Source organism: Triturus cristatus, chromosome 6 (assembly GCF_964204655.1).
Source record: "Triturus cristatus chromosome 6, aTriCri1.1, whole genome shotgun sequence".
In the NCBI taxonomy this organism is placed as follows: Eukaryota; Metazoa; Chordata; class Amphibia; order Caudata; family Salamandridae; genus Triturus; species Triturus cristatus.
The window spans coordinates 1,048,968,604-1,048,984,733 of NC_140589.1; the positions used below are offsets into that span (position 1 = coordinate 1,048,968,604).

The 16,130-nt window shown below is 48.2% G+C and overlaps 1 protein-coding gene and 1 pseudogene across 1 annotated transcript in view; both read right to left on the bottom strand.

Moving 5' to 3' along the window:
• The window catches only part of C6H6orf58 (chromosome 6 C6orf58 homolog), an 868,971-nt gene that overhangs the window by 480,042 nt on the left and 372,799 nt on the right, over nt 1–16,130 (bottom strand).
• Nucleotides 13,361–14,117, bottom strand: LOC146820968 (uncharacterized; annotated as a pseudogene).

Genomic DNA, 16,130 nt, shown 5'->3' on the forward strand with positions numbered 1-16,130 from the left:
AATTTATTCTCAGTGGTCAAGAGGTCATCCATCTTTTCAAATCCCCAGTTTCGCACCATGCAGTGGTGACCCTACTGCCTTACAGTCGTATATGTGGAGTGGGGCTGCTACTGGTTTGCTGTGGGAGGTTCTGTGCTCTTTGGTCAAGGCCCCAGTTAGCTGTCTATGGTGGAGAGTCTGCTTCCACACATGAGGCTTCCAGGACAAATCCTCGGAGAGAGTGATCACCAGATAGTCAAAGGTACTCACTCTATCCAGCAGAACCCAACCCAATGTTAACTTGCCTTTGTATGATTTATGGGGGTTCAACATTAAAGGTTTTGTAACTAATAGCAAGTTATCAGCAAGCAACAGTGTTACCACCTTATAAACCCCCTATTGTGGGGGCATCTGTGGGGACGTCTGAAAGATACTGGACAACTCCATTTACAAATAATGAGAAAAGAGTAGGTGCCAATACACAGCCCTGTAGAACCCCCTTGTTTATTATAATCAGATCAGAGGGCTGATCTTGGTTTCCGCAACAAACCCTTGTGTAATTAGCCTCATGGAGGAGAATGACAAGTGCTCGGACATCAGAGGGGAGGCCCATCTCTTTTAAAATGCTCCAGAGCTTTTCTCATGGGACAAGATCAAAAGCGGACCTTAGGTCAATGAAAGCTACGTAGAGGCTTCCCCGGGCCAATAACCGTCTTCCAGGCCAAAAAGAGAAATTGAAACACCTTTGCAAAATTTTGTTAGAACCGGACACCCACACAAAGGACACCCGCACACAGGCGAAGGGATACACTCATTCCCAAATCACAACAACCTAATGACAGGACACATGATGCCTTGTTGACGCTATCTGTTCGTATGGGTACCACATTGACCTCAGATACGCCACATGTGCTTTGCTGATCAAAACAATTTATTTAACTGTCAACACAATAAACAACATCAATTAAAGGAACCTATTTGAGCCCTGAAGAAGTCCCAAGAAAGGGATGAAACGCGTTGGCGAGCAATTTTGTTGTGTCTGCTAAGAATAAAAAAAACAAATTTGGAATAAAAGGATCGTGTTTTCTACAATCAAAATACCATCATTTGGCCTTTTATTGGGAAGCTATCTGTTTTTATCCTGCTTTGTCTTTTGAAATATGAGGCTACATTGCCGTTACATAATATATTATTTGTGTTTCTTGGGTGCTGGGTCAATTTTGTGCTTTTGTTAGTGGTGGTTCATGAACCGCCTAAATTGGGGTGTTTGTGGGTCACATCCCAGACCAAATGCAACGAGGTGATTGAAAGGTATTATAGGCTGTCGCACTCAATAGATGTCTGGTGCTTGATCGTTATGCTCTGACCCTCTTCTTTGTCTGTATAAAGAAAAATTGAAACACCTGATCGACAGTGCTCATTTTAAATCTGAACCCAGCTTGATACTGATCGAAGAGCCAGGTCTTGAGGAGTCTTCTGAAGGCCAGTAGGTCTCGGGTCTGTCATAGTTTTGTGGGGAGGGTGTTCCAGGTCTTGGCGGCGAGGTGGGAGAAGGATCTGCTGCCGGCGGTCGTTCTTCGGATGTGAGGGACAGTGGCGAGGCCTGTGGAGTGGAGCTGGCGGGTGGGGGTGTAGAAGCTCAGCCGTCTGTTGAGGTATGCTGGGCCGGTGTTGTGGAGAGCTTTGTGTGCGTGGAGGAGGAGCTTGAAGGTGACCCTCTTGTTGACAGGGAGTCAGTGCAGGTCTCTCGGGGGGGGGGGTGGATGTGGCTGCGGCGGGGGATGTCGAGGATCAGGCATGCCGAGGCGTTCTGGATGCGTTGCAGCCTTCTCAGGAGCTTGGCCGATGTTCCTGCGTAGAGGGCATTTCCGTAGTCCAGCCTGCTGGTGACGAGGGCCTGGGTGACTGTTTTTCTCGTTTCTGTGGGGATCCACTTAAAGATCCTGCGGAGCATTCGGAGGGTGTTGAAGCAGGATGAGGAGACGGCGTTGACCTGCTTAGTCATGGAGAGGGTGGCGTCGAGGATGACCCCTAGGTTGCATGCGTGGTCGGTGGGTGTCGGTGCTGTTCCCAGTGTTGTCGGCCACCAGGAGTCTTCCCAGGCTGAGGGGGTGGGGCCGAGGATGAGGACCCCCGCCTTGTCTGAGTTCAGCTTCAGTCGGCTGTTCTTCATCCATTCAGCGACGTCCTTCATTCCTTCGTGGAGGTTGGTTTCGGCGGTGTGAGGGTCTTTAGTGAGGGAGATGATTAGCTAGGTGTAGGAGATGATGTTGAGGTCGTGCTGTCGGGCGACGTGGGCAAGGGGTGCCATGTAGATGTTGAACAGCGTCGGGCTGAGGGAAGAGCCCTGGGGTACGCCGCAGATGATCTTGGTGGCTTTGGAGTGGAAGGGGGGGGGGGGGGAGGCGGACGCTCTGAGTTCTGCCAGAGAGGAATGATGTGGTCCAGTCCAGGGCCTTCTCTTGAATTCCGGCGTCGTGTAAGCGTGTTCGTACTGTGTTGTGGCAGACCGTGTCGAAGGCGGTTGACAGGTCCAGGAGGATGAGGGCGGCTGTTTCTCCGTTGTCAAGCAGGGTCCTGATGTCATCGGTGGCGGCGATGAGGGCGGTTTCGGTGCTGTGGTTGCTGCGGAAGCCGGACTGGGATGGGTCCAAGATGTTGTTCTCCTCGAGGTAGCGGGTCAGTTGTTTGTTGACAATTTTCTCCCTGACCTTCGCCGGGAATGGGAGCAGGGAGATGGGTCGGAAGTTCTTGAGGTCCGCCTTGGGTTTCTTGAGTAAGGCGTTGATCTCAGCGTGCTTCCAGCTCTCCGGGAAGGTTGCTGTCTCGAAGGAGATGTTGATTACTCTCTGGAGATGGGGTGCGATGGCTGTGCTGGCTTTGTTGAATATGTGGTGAGGGCATGGGTCTAATGGTGATCCGGAGTGAATGGTGTTCATGATTTTGCTGGTGTCCTAGTCGTTGACGCTGGTCCAGGATAGCAGGCGGTTGGTGGTCGTGGGGGTGGTGGTTGTCGGGGTGGTCGTGGCGCTGAAGCGGTCGTAGATGTCGGTGATCTTGCGGTGGAAGAAGGTGGCCAGTGAGTCGCACAGGTCTTGCGAAGGCGGGATGTCATTGGTGTTGGAGCGTTCCTTCACAATGTTGAAGAGATCTTTGCTGTTGTGCGCGTTAACTAGGCGGTCCTTGAAGGAGGCCCTCTTGGTGGCTCTGATGAGTTGATGGTGTCTGCGGGTGGCGTTCTTGTGGGCTGTGTAGCTGTCCGATGATCGTTCGCGGAGCCAGTTCTTCTCCAATTTTCGGCATGTTTGTTTGGAGGCCTTCAGTGAACCAGGTGGCTTTCTTGCTGGTGCGGTTGCTGGAGGGTGACTTGAGCGGGCGAAGGTGTTGGCGCAGTCGTTGATCCATTGTCTGAGATTGCGGGCTGGCGGTGTCGGGATAGGTGGAGTCGGCAGGCGGGTTCTGGGTGAGGGTGGCGTTTAGCTGGTCTTCGGTTAATTTGCTCCAGCAGCGTCGAGGCCTCTGTTGAGTGCGGTGGTGCGTGGTGGGCTTCCTGAAGGTGAAGTTGATGCAGTGGTGGTCTGTCCAGTGGGGTTAGGTGGTGTGGTTGAAGGAGACGTGGGGGCTGGCGGTGAAGATGGGGTCGAGCATGTGGCCGGCGGCGTGGGTGGGTGTTGTCACGAGCTGTCCGAGTCCGAGGTTGTTGATCAGGGTGGTGGAGTTGGCATCGTTGTTGTTCTTAATGTGGAAGTTCAGGTCTCCTAGGAGGATGTAGTCTGTGGAGGCGAGGGCGTGCGTGCTGATGAAGTCGGCGATTGAGTCGCTGAACTGCGGTCAGGGTCTGGGGATTCTGTAGATGAGGGTTCCTCTGAGGGTGGTGTTGGGGGTCGGTGTGGATCTGGAAGTGCATGTGTTCGGCGGTGCTGAGGGTGTCGTCGTTGTTGGTCGAGACACAGTGTTCCTGTGGACGATGGCGATTCCTCCTCCTCCGTTGGAACGGTCTCTGCGGGTGATCTTGTAGCCTTCCGGGATGGCTATAGCGATGTCGGGTGCTGAGGCGGGGTTCAACCAGGTCTCTGTCAGGAAGGCGACGTCCAGGGTGGTGGCGTCGAGAAGGTCCCACAGTTCAACGGCGTGTTTGCGGGCGGAGCGGGTGTTGAGAAGGATGCAGTTGGGGTAGGTGGGTATCTTGGTTAGCGGTTTGGCTGGACGGATGCTGGTGACGCTGCAGCTCCGGCAGGTGAAGGGTCCTTGGGTGCGCTTCGTGGTGGCCCGATAGCAGGTGTGTTCTCGGCCGGTGTTGAGTGCATGGAGGGTGCTGGCATCGTAGCTCAGTCGGGCGGTGTTGCGTCTGCGGGGGCCAGGCGTTCTGGGCGCGGTTCAGGCACGGACGGGCGCAGACAGGCTTGCCTTAGACGCGCCTTTGGCGTGCCAGCAGCGCGGCCGCCATAAATGGGGATGTGGGAGGGAGGTGCAGCTGGGAGGCGGGAACGGGGAGGCCAATGGGGGATGAGGGGGCGGGGTCCTCAGGGGACGCATCAGCAGGAAACCAGTGAGGGAGAGCGGAAGGCAAGCGAAGGGGGGACAGTGGGGTAACAGAAAGGAAAGCTACAATGTGGAAGGGCTATTCACAGGGCTATACACAGTGCAAAGAAACAGTACAATACAAGAGACAAAAAAAATAAACCAAAGCAACCAAAAAAACGAGCAGAGCCAAGGTTGGGCCTTGAACCCTGGATACAGCGGCAGGATCTGGCTGGGGGCACTGGCGCAGACAGGTGGAGCTGCGTGGCGTGTGGTGCGACCTGCCTGGAGGCAGAGTTAGGTTGCTCTTACTGCCGCGCAGCGGCCGCTATAAATGGGGATGTGGGAGGGAGGTGCAGATGGGAGGTGGGAGCGGGAAGGCCAATGGGGGATGAGGGGGGCGGGGCCGCAGGACATCGGCGGGAAACTGGTGAGGGAGAGCGGAAGGCAAGCGAAGGGGGGACAGTGGGGGTAACAGAAAGGAAAGCTACAATGTGGAAGGGCTATTCACAGGGCTATACACAGTGCAAAGAAACAGTACAATACAAGAGACAAAAAAATAAACCAAAGCAACCAAAAAAACGAGCAGTGCCAAGGCGGGCCTTGAACCCTGGATACAGCGGCAGGATCTGGCTGGGGGCACTGGCGCAGACAGGTGGAGCTGCGTGGCGTGTGGAGCAACCTGCCTGGAGGCAGAGTTAGGTCTAAGACTCCTGCACTCTTGGTTAAACCAGACAAATTATGACCTATTCTTCTTACCAGTCCTGAGGGCATCTAGGTTTGCTAAAATATGTAGCCAACTGTTCAAATAGATGACTGACAGGCTAGGATCACATGTAGCCCTCCCTGATGTTGAGCTCATTTGTGTATCTCTGCAGTACTTTCCAGCCGATTGAGCTTAATTGATTTGAGTTTACCTACATCCAAAGCTACTACCTGGAACCAATTTAGGCACCTATTGTCATTTGTTGGGTATACCTCCCTTGTCGTGGGGGTGCTATTAATGAGACTCAGCAAGATGTTTCAGGGAGAGGCCATATGAAAATCCAGAGAGTTGTGGTCATGATCAGTGGTGGAGCCCACAGTCATGTCTTCCACTCTGGGCCACAGTCTCAAATCCCCCAAAAAGTAATCTATGCAACTTAAGTTGGTAGTTCTATTATAAGTATTGACCCCCATTTTATCTGACTTTGTGCAGCAATTTACTGCCCCCTTAGGCCGAACTCAAGAGTAAGAGCACTAAGCTGGAGAGCTGCTTGGGACCATTTTTTGATAGGGGGTAGGTCAAGGTGGGGAACAAGCCACATATCCTCCTGCAGATGTCATCCTTCTCAAAGGGTTCAAAGGTGACATTAAAGTCACCAGTTACAATCAATAAGGGCTGTGTAGCCCGTCATCCAGTAGTTCTTCCAATTCTTGCAGAGTGGTTGACCTACTACCTGCTCTGGTTCCTCACGCGTAGACATTGTAAATGTTAATCACGGTGCCATTCACACCCCTGATCTGTACAGCTAGGCTATCAGGGCTATTAGACAGGAGTTCCCAAATCATGCATTGAAGCACAATTTTCTCCCAAATCAGCAACCGGCTGGTGGGCCGGCATGGTTTGTTGGTGCTTGCTGGGCGATGAAACATGAGGTAGCCTGGTATATAAACATGGGAAGTAGAATGGCAAGTCTTTATTGGGACATAAGCAGTAGCCAAGACCATTCGGACCAGGGTCCGACGTTTGCCTCCAGGGCTTACAGAGACACAGCAGCGGCTTCTGTGTTAGGGAAATTGGGGCACCGCCCCTCTAATTTGCATACATTTACAATGTATTGTGTTGGTCCTAGAAGCACTGTTAAACAGTTCTTAGCTATTTGATCTAGTTTTTTGCATGACTGTATTGAAAGCGAGGCTCTGAAAGGCAGCATACACCGCGCATGTCTGGGCTTACCCTTTAATAGCCCTTCGTTCTCATAGCAGAGGGGATGCAGCCGAGTGAGGACTGGTGCTACAGGCATTTCGTTCTCAGAGGGCCCTGGATATGGAAGCCCTGCATGATGCCGTCATCCATCATATCTGTGTGAGAGCTCCTTGTTTGCATCAGTCCGTCTTCAATGTTTATTTGAAGGCACACTGCTTAGCAACTAACTGACTTTCTGTCTGAGCTAATGCCAGCGTTATAAAGCTTCAAGTAAACAGATTACCCATTTTAATGCAATTGACAATAAAGTGAGTAGTAAAGGCTTATTTTTATTTCATGCATGTGGTAATGGCCAGAGCTGCCTACCTCAGAACTGGGAACCAAAGTTATAGCCTCGTTGTACCCTCAACAGCCTGTGATTCTGGGCAAATCAGTTAATCTACTAGTGTGGGAAACTTTGTGAAATATAACTGGTGCTCCTGTAAAGCACTTCAATATATTCAGGTCAAGTTTATGATGTACAGAAGTGCAATTATCTCAAGATGAAGCTCATGTGAATTGTCTGTTAATCGGATTCTGATTCCACCTGTTGTATTCGCGATTGAACTCCCTCTCTGTTTGTGGTACTCTTATAATACTGACTTTACTAATACAATTCTGCCTTTTCTTTCCTGGCGATAACTTTACACATTCTCCTTCCTGTGGCACAACAGACGTTGCACTTGCTCTTCAATGTTCTTGGTGCACTTAATGAATGGCTCTGCACAGAGTTACTCTCGTGGCATGGCTCTTAACAAACCTTGTTGAACAGTCTCCCTGAGCCAATGCCGGTTGCTTTGTCTACCAGATCAGATAAAAAGCATTCTGGCAAGTTGTGTTTTCTCCTCTCTCCCGTACTCGGGCTTCAGAATCTGGCCTCTCTGGGCCTCACCCTGCCACAGAAACTAGTGCTGACTTCTCTGAGCCTTTAGCCAGTGCACTGACTGGGTAAACTGTATTTATGTGCACGGTAATCTATAGTGCGAATGAGGCCACAATGGCAACATAGCGCTACAAAGGAGAAACATCTGTAGGAGAGAGAAATTAGGTGCAGTTGAAGCACATTCAAAGTTAGGTGTGTAGTACATTTTGCCACTGGTGCTACTGTGCAGATAAATGCCAGAAGCCTTTCTAATCCCAAATGGGAGAGAGAGTGTCAAATAGTTCCTATACAGAACTAGCGCGTTCGGATAACATGAATTGTGGGCTTGGTGGCATACTGACTCTGTGCACCCCATCCTCTTATCAGGGAGAGAATAGTTTCTGGAAACCTTAGAACATGACAACCCTGATCCCCCAGGATGGTGGAAACAATGTACTACTTTTCGCTCAGTCACTCGTGCTCACTTATTCAGTCTCAGAGAGTTACACAGAAGAAACAGTTGAACATGTTACAATAAGTATTTATTGCACAGTTGTTCTTCTAGTGTAAAGTATATGTGTGCGGCAACCGTTAGACAGTAGCAGAGATATACGATTAGCAGTACCATGAATATAAAAGGATAGTACAGTTCTACCATCTTGGAATAGTCATGAATATATACATGAATATAAAATGCATGATAAAAGAAAGCGCGCGTACTCCTACGATGCCTATCTAGATGTACCTAAGTGTACCTAGCATGTGAGTAGGTGCGAAGCCAAGAATCCCTCTAGGTTTTAGTTGAGCCCCATTACCTGAAGTGTGGGAATATAGGCGTCCATTCTGGTCTCGAGGTAGACACCCCGCAAGGGATGTGTCAGACCACTGTCAGCTGGAGCATCTGCATGCAGGAGCCTCAGCGTCTCTGGTCAGTGTGTCGGCCCCCTCTGCCTAACACTAGCACGATGTGCTGTAGTTATGCAGAATATATCTAGGGCTCCTTTGTCCCTTGTCTCATGTATTAGCCATTGTTGGATTTGAGGATGATGTATGGGATAAACCTTATACGTAGATATGGTGGGGTAGGTGGTGTAGCCCCTGCCTGGTTTCCAAGAACCCTTATGAATATTCATTCATACTGTGCGAGTCTAGTGATGAAGTTATAGAACTCTATTGTTTAGGAGAAACCCTCCTTCTGCACCCAGGACTGGAACTAGGTAAAGGTTAAATTCTAAAGGCTTGTTACTGTGTAGTATAAGGGGGATAATGTAGGTGACAGTGTATGATATTACCCAGGCCTATATTAGGGTACCTATATGAAACATAACAAGAGACTGCCACATGTTGTTTCCTCGCTCAGAGCAATTCATGATTCAGGTTTTCGCCGCACCACTTAAAACATTCACCAGCCGCTACTGCAGAGACATCATGGGACAATTGGGTGTGACTGAACGGAACTCCTACCCTATCATCCCACGGGAAATGCAGTAGTGGAGAGAACAAACTGGGAATTAAAGCAGTCTTTCACAGCTAGGGTATTAGGTTCAAGTCACAGTTAGGTTAATCAACTCTATGGGGTCCAGAGAGCCCTACACAATCTACATAGAAAATCCCTGGGTGGTCAGACTCCTTATGAGATCCTGTCTGGGGTTAAGATGTGGGTTCCCGACCTTGACAGTCCCAGTACAGTGGCTGCAGAAACATCATTTGATATCAATGAAGGTTTGGATGTTTTCCAGGATCTGAACGACTTTCGAGAAGCTCGGAGCAATGTCCAGCAGAAACATTACACAACTGGAAAAGTGAAGGAAGCACCATCAAGTCCTGGTTGAATTCCCAAGATTGGTGAGCTAGTCCGGGTGAAGATAGTGGACAAGAAAGAATTTGGGCCATTTTACAGAGCGCCTGTACCTGTCCTGGCCGTTGAAGGTACGAGAACTGTACTTCTACCACCTCTTGCTGGTTCCATAAACAAAAAATGTATGTCCACAGATCTCAAGCCACATTATGTGGCCGGTTCTACACAGTAGGCCAAAAGGGTTCTTAAGTAGTTACCTGCCTCCTCTCACTACCCTACAGGAGGTCCCTATGGAAGCTTTGTTCAGCAAGGGAGCTTCATCTCCCCTACAGGGGACAGCTAACACTGAAGTATCACTTCTTTCTGTTACATCCTTCCTGATTGCCATTGCTCCTGTATGGATACTATGAGCCCTTCAGGGATGCTTTGGCTCCTGGTTATCTGGATCCTGCTCATCTTCTGCAAAATCGACACCGGCTGTTCCGTTCCTTAGCAGACATTGAGGAGGATTGACTGGAGCATGTTTATTCTATGGACTTGATGCACAGGGTGCGTCTGAGATCGTCGTCTGAGGTTGCTGGGAACAGCAATGTTTTGTCTATTCCTTGGAACACAAACAATCTGGCGATTGTTTTTCAGCTTCAAACTGTTATTAACTTGCTTTTATATACTTTTAAATTTGGCTTTCTTTGTACTTTTACCTTCAAACTAGCATAGTGCCTTTTTATATTTTTAGAGTTTTTATGCTTTTACATATTGTTTTATTTATTTAACAAAAAACAAGGGAACCCAATTTAGGTACACAAGGACCTTGGGTATCAATTTTTAACAGACAACGGTCCTTGTAATTAGTAAATCAAGTTAAATAAATATAGAGATGGAATCAAATCTATATTTCAACTATCCAGCCGGATGGGGAATTAATCCAATGTATTCTAAATTAACAAAGCACAATTTATACAAAGTGGGGTACAATCCTGTACCGAGAAACATAGGGGTGAGGTAGTTTGTGACATTGGGACACAAGAAACAAAAACATTTTAGGCACAACAAAAGGGCTTGTTATGATTATAAAGAATAAAACAAGTGTGACAGTAAGCACCAACGTGGCACTAGTATGAGCAAAATTAGTAAGTGTACACGTTGTTTACAAAGGTCGACGACGTTTCTATCCAGTTTACAAGAATAGAGGGATCATCATCAGGACAAACAATAATTGCCTAGTAGGATGGAATTTTCAATAATGATTGCAGAATGCAATATGAGGCTGTTGGAATCAATGGCCAACGTCAATTACCTTTCCCGGACTTAATCCTTGGGGGAAGGATGAGCAGGTTCTCGTAGTTACAGGAACCTCAGTATCGGTTGACGATCGCCGAGTGAGGGGCGGGGCCTTAGATAATGCCCTGATGGTTACGTTGTCCTACAAACACACAGTTTCACTTGAAAAAGTATAAACCGTATGACACTATGCATATATAAAGTTATTTCTCCAATAAAGTACCCAACATCGCCACATTATGAAACCACTACGTGGCCCTGCATCATTTGTGTTATCTTCTGACCGTTTTGGACTTTTGGTCAACAGTACTTGGCATAATAGGACATGAAAAATCTTCTTTAAAAATGAAATCACAAAAAAATGAATATATAGTGATATTGGCCGTGCCTTTAGCAGGTGCACCACTTTCACGCCATTACTTATCATTTAGTAATAAAGAGGAAATATTAATAATTTTGTATTTAGCAAGTTAGGTCTCACAACACCATGCATCTGAGGCACAAAGGCAACCCATTAGTGCCCCTAGGTTACTCCTCTGTACACTGTTGGATGAATGTGGGAGGTGATAATCAACTATTAGCTAACACGGAGAGTAGTGGTGTGATCATTGTCACTACTTGCTACAATTGTGGTTGTAATACTGTTACAGAGGATGTTCTCATTGGCATATCTTCGAAGTGCATAGAATGTCTGCCTCTAACAAGTGCCACACCTCACAACTTCTCTTCCACATGTCTACTGCACAACAATGTTACACCACGAAAACAACACAGCAGACCAACTCACTCTCAAACACCATCGCCACCACATACACACACAGACCCATCAAAATGCCTTCTTAGCATGCTGGGTGAGGAAGATGATACAGAACAGCTTCACGATTGCTATAGTAATACAGCTAATGCCAGCACTAAAAACACACCTGCTACAAACCCACACAATACTGATCAATCTTCTACAAAACAAAGTCTCACTATCACCAAAGGCCATTCTCTAGACTGTCTACTAAAACGCTCAATCCCTCTCTAAAAACAAACATCACACCTACGACCTTCTTACAGATGCAAAACCAGACATACTATTCATAACTGAATCATTGTTGGGAGATGATATGGCTCCAGTCCTGCATGAAGCCGTTCCTCTAGGCCAGTGGTACTCACAAACTTTCTGTCGGGGGCCAAAATTACAGTGTGGTTAGTGGCCGAGGGCCGCACTGGTAGGGGTGGAGTCAGTGGGGGCGGGATCAGTGGGGGGCGGAGCTAGAGTAAAAAAAAAACCTTCCAAAACATTAGGCAATGCTGTATTTCACAATCAGATGCAACTACAAAGAGCACATTTTGATAATACATTTTTATTTGAAGGCATTTAGGGGAAATAGAACATCAAGTACAAAGGCAAACATAATGGGGAAAAGTCTTTCCCAAGGCACAGAGTTAATCCACTAATTTTACATTTCATGTCCGCAATTAACTTCTTGTATTCTGGAACCTTTTCAGAGAGTGCAAGTCTCATGAGGTGATCCAGATGTGCATCAGTCAGTTTGTTTCTTAGTTTGTTTTTTATAGCACCCATTGTAGAAAAGGAATACTCGCATACAAATGTGGAGCCAAACATGCAAAGTATTCTCTGTGCCAAGGTAAAAAGAAGAGGGAATTTCTCAGGTGGCACACTTTGCCAGAAATCTTCTGGTTCCTTCCCCAAGAAAGAGGACTCGAGCACAGAGCTGAATTGCATGTCAATTAGTTCCATCTCAGCTTGTGCCCTTTTCAAACCAAGAAGTTCAACAGCTTCAAGATTCCTTGCACTAACCATCCATGGATTTTCTACAAGTCTGAAAAGTGGGGTGAGAACTCTGAACTGAGAAAATCTCCTCTTAATGTCCCCAGACACTTCCTCCAGATAAGTACACAGATTGAGACTGAACAACATTTCCTGAGCTTTTTCAACCCTCTGTGTTAAAGCCTGCAACTTAGGAAAGTGTGTGAGATCACCATCGTTCATCTGCTCTCGGAACAGCTCGAGTTTACTTTCGAAGGAGTATATGGCACTCATCATTGAGGACACAAGTTTCTGTCTACCTTGAAGTGCCAGATTGAGTGTGTTGAAATGTGAGAAGCTGTCTGTCAGGTTGTCAGCAGCTCAACAAAGGAATATATACAGCCCACTAACCTCTGCGTAGCAGCCAGCAGGGACGATGTCGTGAAGAATAGGATTCCTTCGCCACCGAACACCTTCACCCCAGAGTGTAATGGTTGTACAGCTCTGAGGGAACGCACCCGGGGGACAAGGAACAACACAAAGGTCTTCGGGGTCTTGGGTCAGAGGGTCTGGTCTAAGAGGAGTTGCAAGCTGCCTGTAAGAACAATAGGAAACTCACATTAGAAAGGAGGGCACTCTATCTCATTCCTTCCCTCCTTCCCTCTAGTTAGAAACGTACCTGAAAGGCATAACCCTTCAGCGAACCTGTAGTTCTCGATTGACTCCTCTAAGCAATGTCGTCTCTGTTGATAGTCACAGCGGCCAACAATAGTGTGCCCCAACTTCCACAGAGTCTTGGAAGCAGGCCGATGTGTTGAACTTTGTGGAAAATAAACAATAGTCAGGTCTGAAATATACAGTGGTTCACTCGGACTCGAGGAACTCGCCAGGAACTGGGGAATTCAAAGGAGTACACTGAATTCCTAAACGTACTCACGTCTCCACCAGGAAGGCAGGACTCGCGGCATGAAGAAAATCGGAGGCTCCGGTTGGAATCCCTCCGCTCTTTTGAAGTCCTCAGGGAAAATGATCTCGGCAGGACAAGACTCGGAAAATCGGAGGTTCCGGTGGAACTCTCCGCCCTTGTGAAGTCCTCTCAGGATATCCGATGATTTCGCTTCCTCTCTCAGGGTTGCGGGAAAGAAAGCGTCCGCTTGAAGCCAAGGTCCGGAACGGATTGTCAAGCGCCGTTCCGAGGCCCCGGAAGTGTTTTTATGTGCTTCCGACGTCACGGAGTCCTGCCCCGGAAACGGCCCATCCTCTGGGAATTGTAGTTTTTCCGCCTGGGTTGTAACGGAACGGGAGGAATCGACCCTCGCGTCTTTGTTTTCGGCTCCGTGAGTACAGGAGCATGACAGAACCCCCTCTCAAGGAACGCCGTCTCGGCGGTCGTCCTGGTTTACCAGGGTGAGTGTCATGGAATTTCTCTACGAGATCAGGGCAATTAAGGTTCTGTACCGGTTCCCAGGTTCTATCCTCCACTCCATAACCCTTCCAGTCCACCAAGTACTGAATCCTACCCCTTTTCAATCGTGAATATAGGATGTCTTTCACCTCGTATTCCTCTTGTCCGTCGATTGCAATCGGGGGGGGGTCGTTCTGGCAATCGAATGTGAGTAGGGCATGGTTGGAGCAAGGATACGTGAAACACTGGGTGTATTCTCCATGAAGGGGGCAAGGATAGTTTCATGGCTACAGGGTTGATTACTTCGACTATGTTATAAGGACCTATGTATTTTGGTTTGAATTTGTTGGCCCCTTTTATGTGTAAGTTCTTTGTAGCCAACCAGACCATGTCCCCCGCCTGATATTCGGGTTCTTTTGTTCTTTTGCGATCTGCAAATTTCTTTTGCGCTTCCTGTGCCTTCTTTAGGTGTTGTTTCGCTTCTTGTAACACACTGCGCAGATGGGTGTGATGTTCTTGTATGCTAGGGACTGGTGTTTGGATCGGCCACTCAAAAGAGAGCATGTTAGGGTGGTGCCCGTACAAACAGAAGAATGGAGAACATCCCAATGTCGAATGATCAGAGTTGTTGTACGCAAACTCTGCCGTCCAGAGTAGGGTAGTCCAGCTGGTGGCGCTCTGAAGGGAAAAACAACGAAGGTATTGTTCCACTGTTTGATTGAGGCGTTCTGTTTTCCCATCCGATTGAGGATGGAAACTGGTAGAGAGCCTGGCGTCGATGTCCATGACCTTGCATAACTCTCTCCAAAACCTAGAGGTGAATTGGGAACCCCTGTCTGTGATTAGTACGTTGGGTATGCCATGGAGACGTACGACATGCTGGAGGAAAGCAATTGCCAATTCGGAAGAGGTAGGGAGCCCTTTCAAGGGTATGAAATGCCCCATTTTTGTTAAATGATCCACCACTACCAGCACTACCGTGTATCCATTGCAGGGGGGCATTTCCACTATAAAATCCATTGAGACTGTGTGCCATGGCCTGGGAGGGATCGGTAAAGGGTGTAGGAGTCCCACGGGTTTCAGGTGTATCGCTTTTCCTTGAGCGCATATCGAACACCCACTAATGTATTCCTTGGTATCTTTCTTTACCGTCAGCCACCAGAAGGAGCGTTCTATACTGGCAATGGTTTTTGAGGTTCCCAAGTGTCCTCCTAACGCCGTATCGTGGGCCCAGGCCATGACCTGTCTCTGTAACCCCGTCGTGGGTATGTATAGTACTTGCGAGTGGTACCATAAATTTTTATTTACGACTCTGAGTTCAGGTTCCTCCTGAATCCAACTCCTTTCATCCATAGCTGCCAGGGCCTTCTTAACTTCCTCGAGAAAGTTCTGGGAGGTTAGTACTGCGAGGGAGGAGTCCGCTATGGTACCTTCTGCTAGGATCAAGGGAGGTTCCTGCGTTTCCTGGTCCCCCTGTGTCTCAAGGTCTTCAAAGCGAGAGAGCGCATCTGCTTTCCCATTTTGGGAGCCAGGTCTATATTAGATGACAAAATCATAATCAGCAAAAAACAAGGTCCAGCGAAGCTGGCGGGGTGTGAGAGCTCTTGCTGTTTTAAGGAACAACAGGTTCCGATGATCAGTGTATATCTCGATGGTATGTTGTGCCCCCAAGAGATAATGGCGCCATTCTTCACATGCTCGTTTGATGGCGAGTAATTCTTTATCCGAAATAGAATAATTCAGTTCATTGGCTGTCAGTCTTTTTGAGAAGTAGGCCACCGGGTGTAACTGTCCCGTTTGGGGGTGTCGCTGGGATAATACCCCTCCTAGGGCGTACTGGGACGCGTCTGTTTCTACCACAAACGGGAGAGAAGAGTCAGGATGTCGTAGGATGGGGGCCTGGGTAAATCTAGATTTCAATTCCCGAAATGCATCTTCGGCCTCCTCTCCCCACACAAAGGGAGCATGTTTTCTGAGCAATTGTGTTATGGGCTGGATCACCTTGGAGAAATCTTTGATAAAACGCCGGTAATAATTCGCGAATCCCAAGAAACTTTGGACTGCCTTGACATGCTGAGGAGTTTTCCAGCGGGTGATCGCCTCCACCTTAGTGTCATCCATCTGAAAACCCTCTGCATTAATCACATAGCCGAGGAAGGCTACTTCAGGGACATGGAACAAACATTTTTCCAGCTTGGCGTATAGGGAATGTTGTTGAAGTCTTTCCAAGACGGCTGTCACATGCTTGATGTGTTCAGTTAGACAGGGAGAGAAGATGAGGATATCATCTATATACACCACGCAACAGACTTCCAGAAGGCCTCTCAACACCTCGTCCATGAAATATTGAAACGCCGCTGGGGCGTTACAGAGCCCAAACGGCATCACTCTGTACTCAAACAGTCCGAATTTGGTTCTAAAGGCGGTCTTCCACTCGTCTCCGCTCTTAACTCTGACGAGATGGTAGGCACCCCTCAAGTCCAACTTAGTAAAAACTCGGGCCCCTTTCAGTTGGTCCAAGAGAACCGGAATCAGAGGGAGAGGGTAGCGGTTTTTTACTGTGACTCGATTTAACGC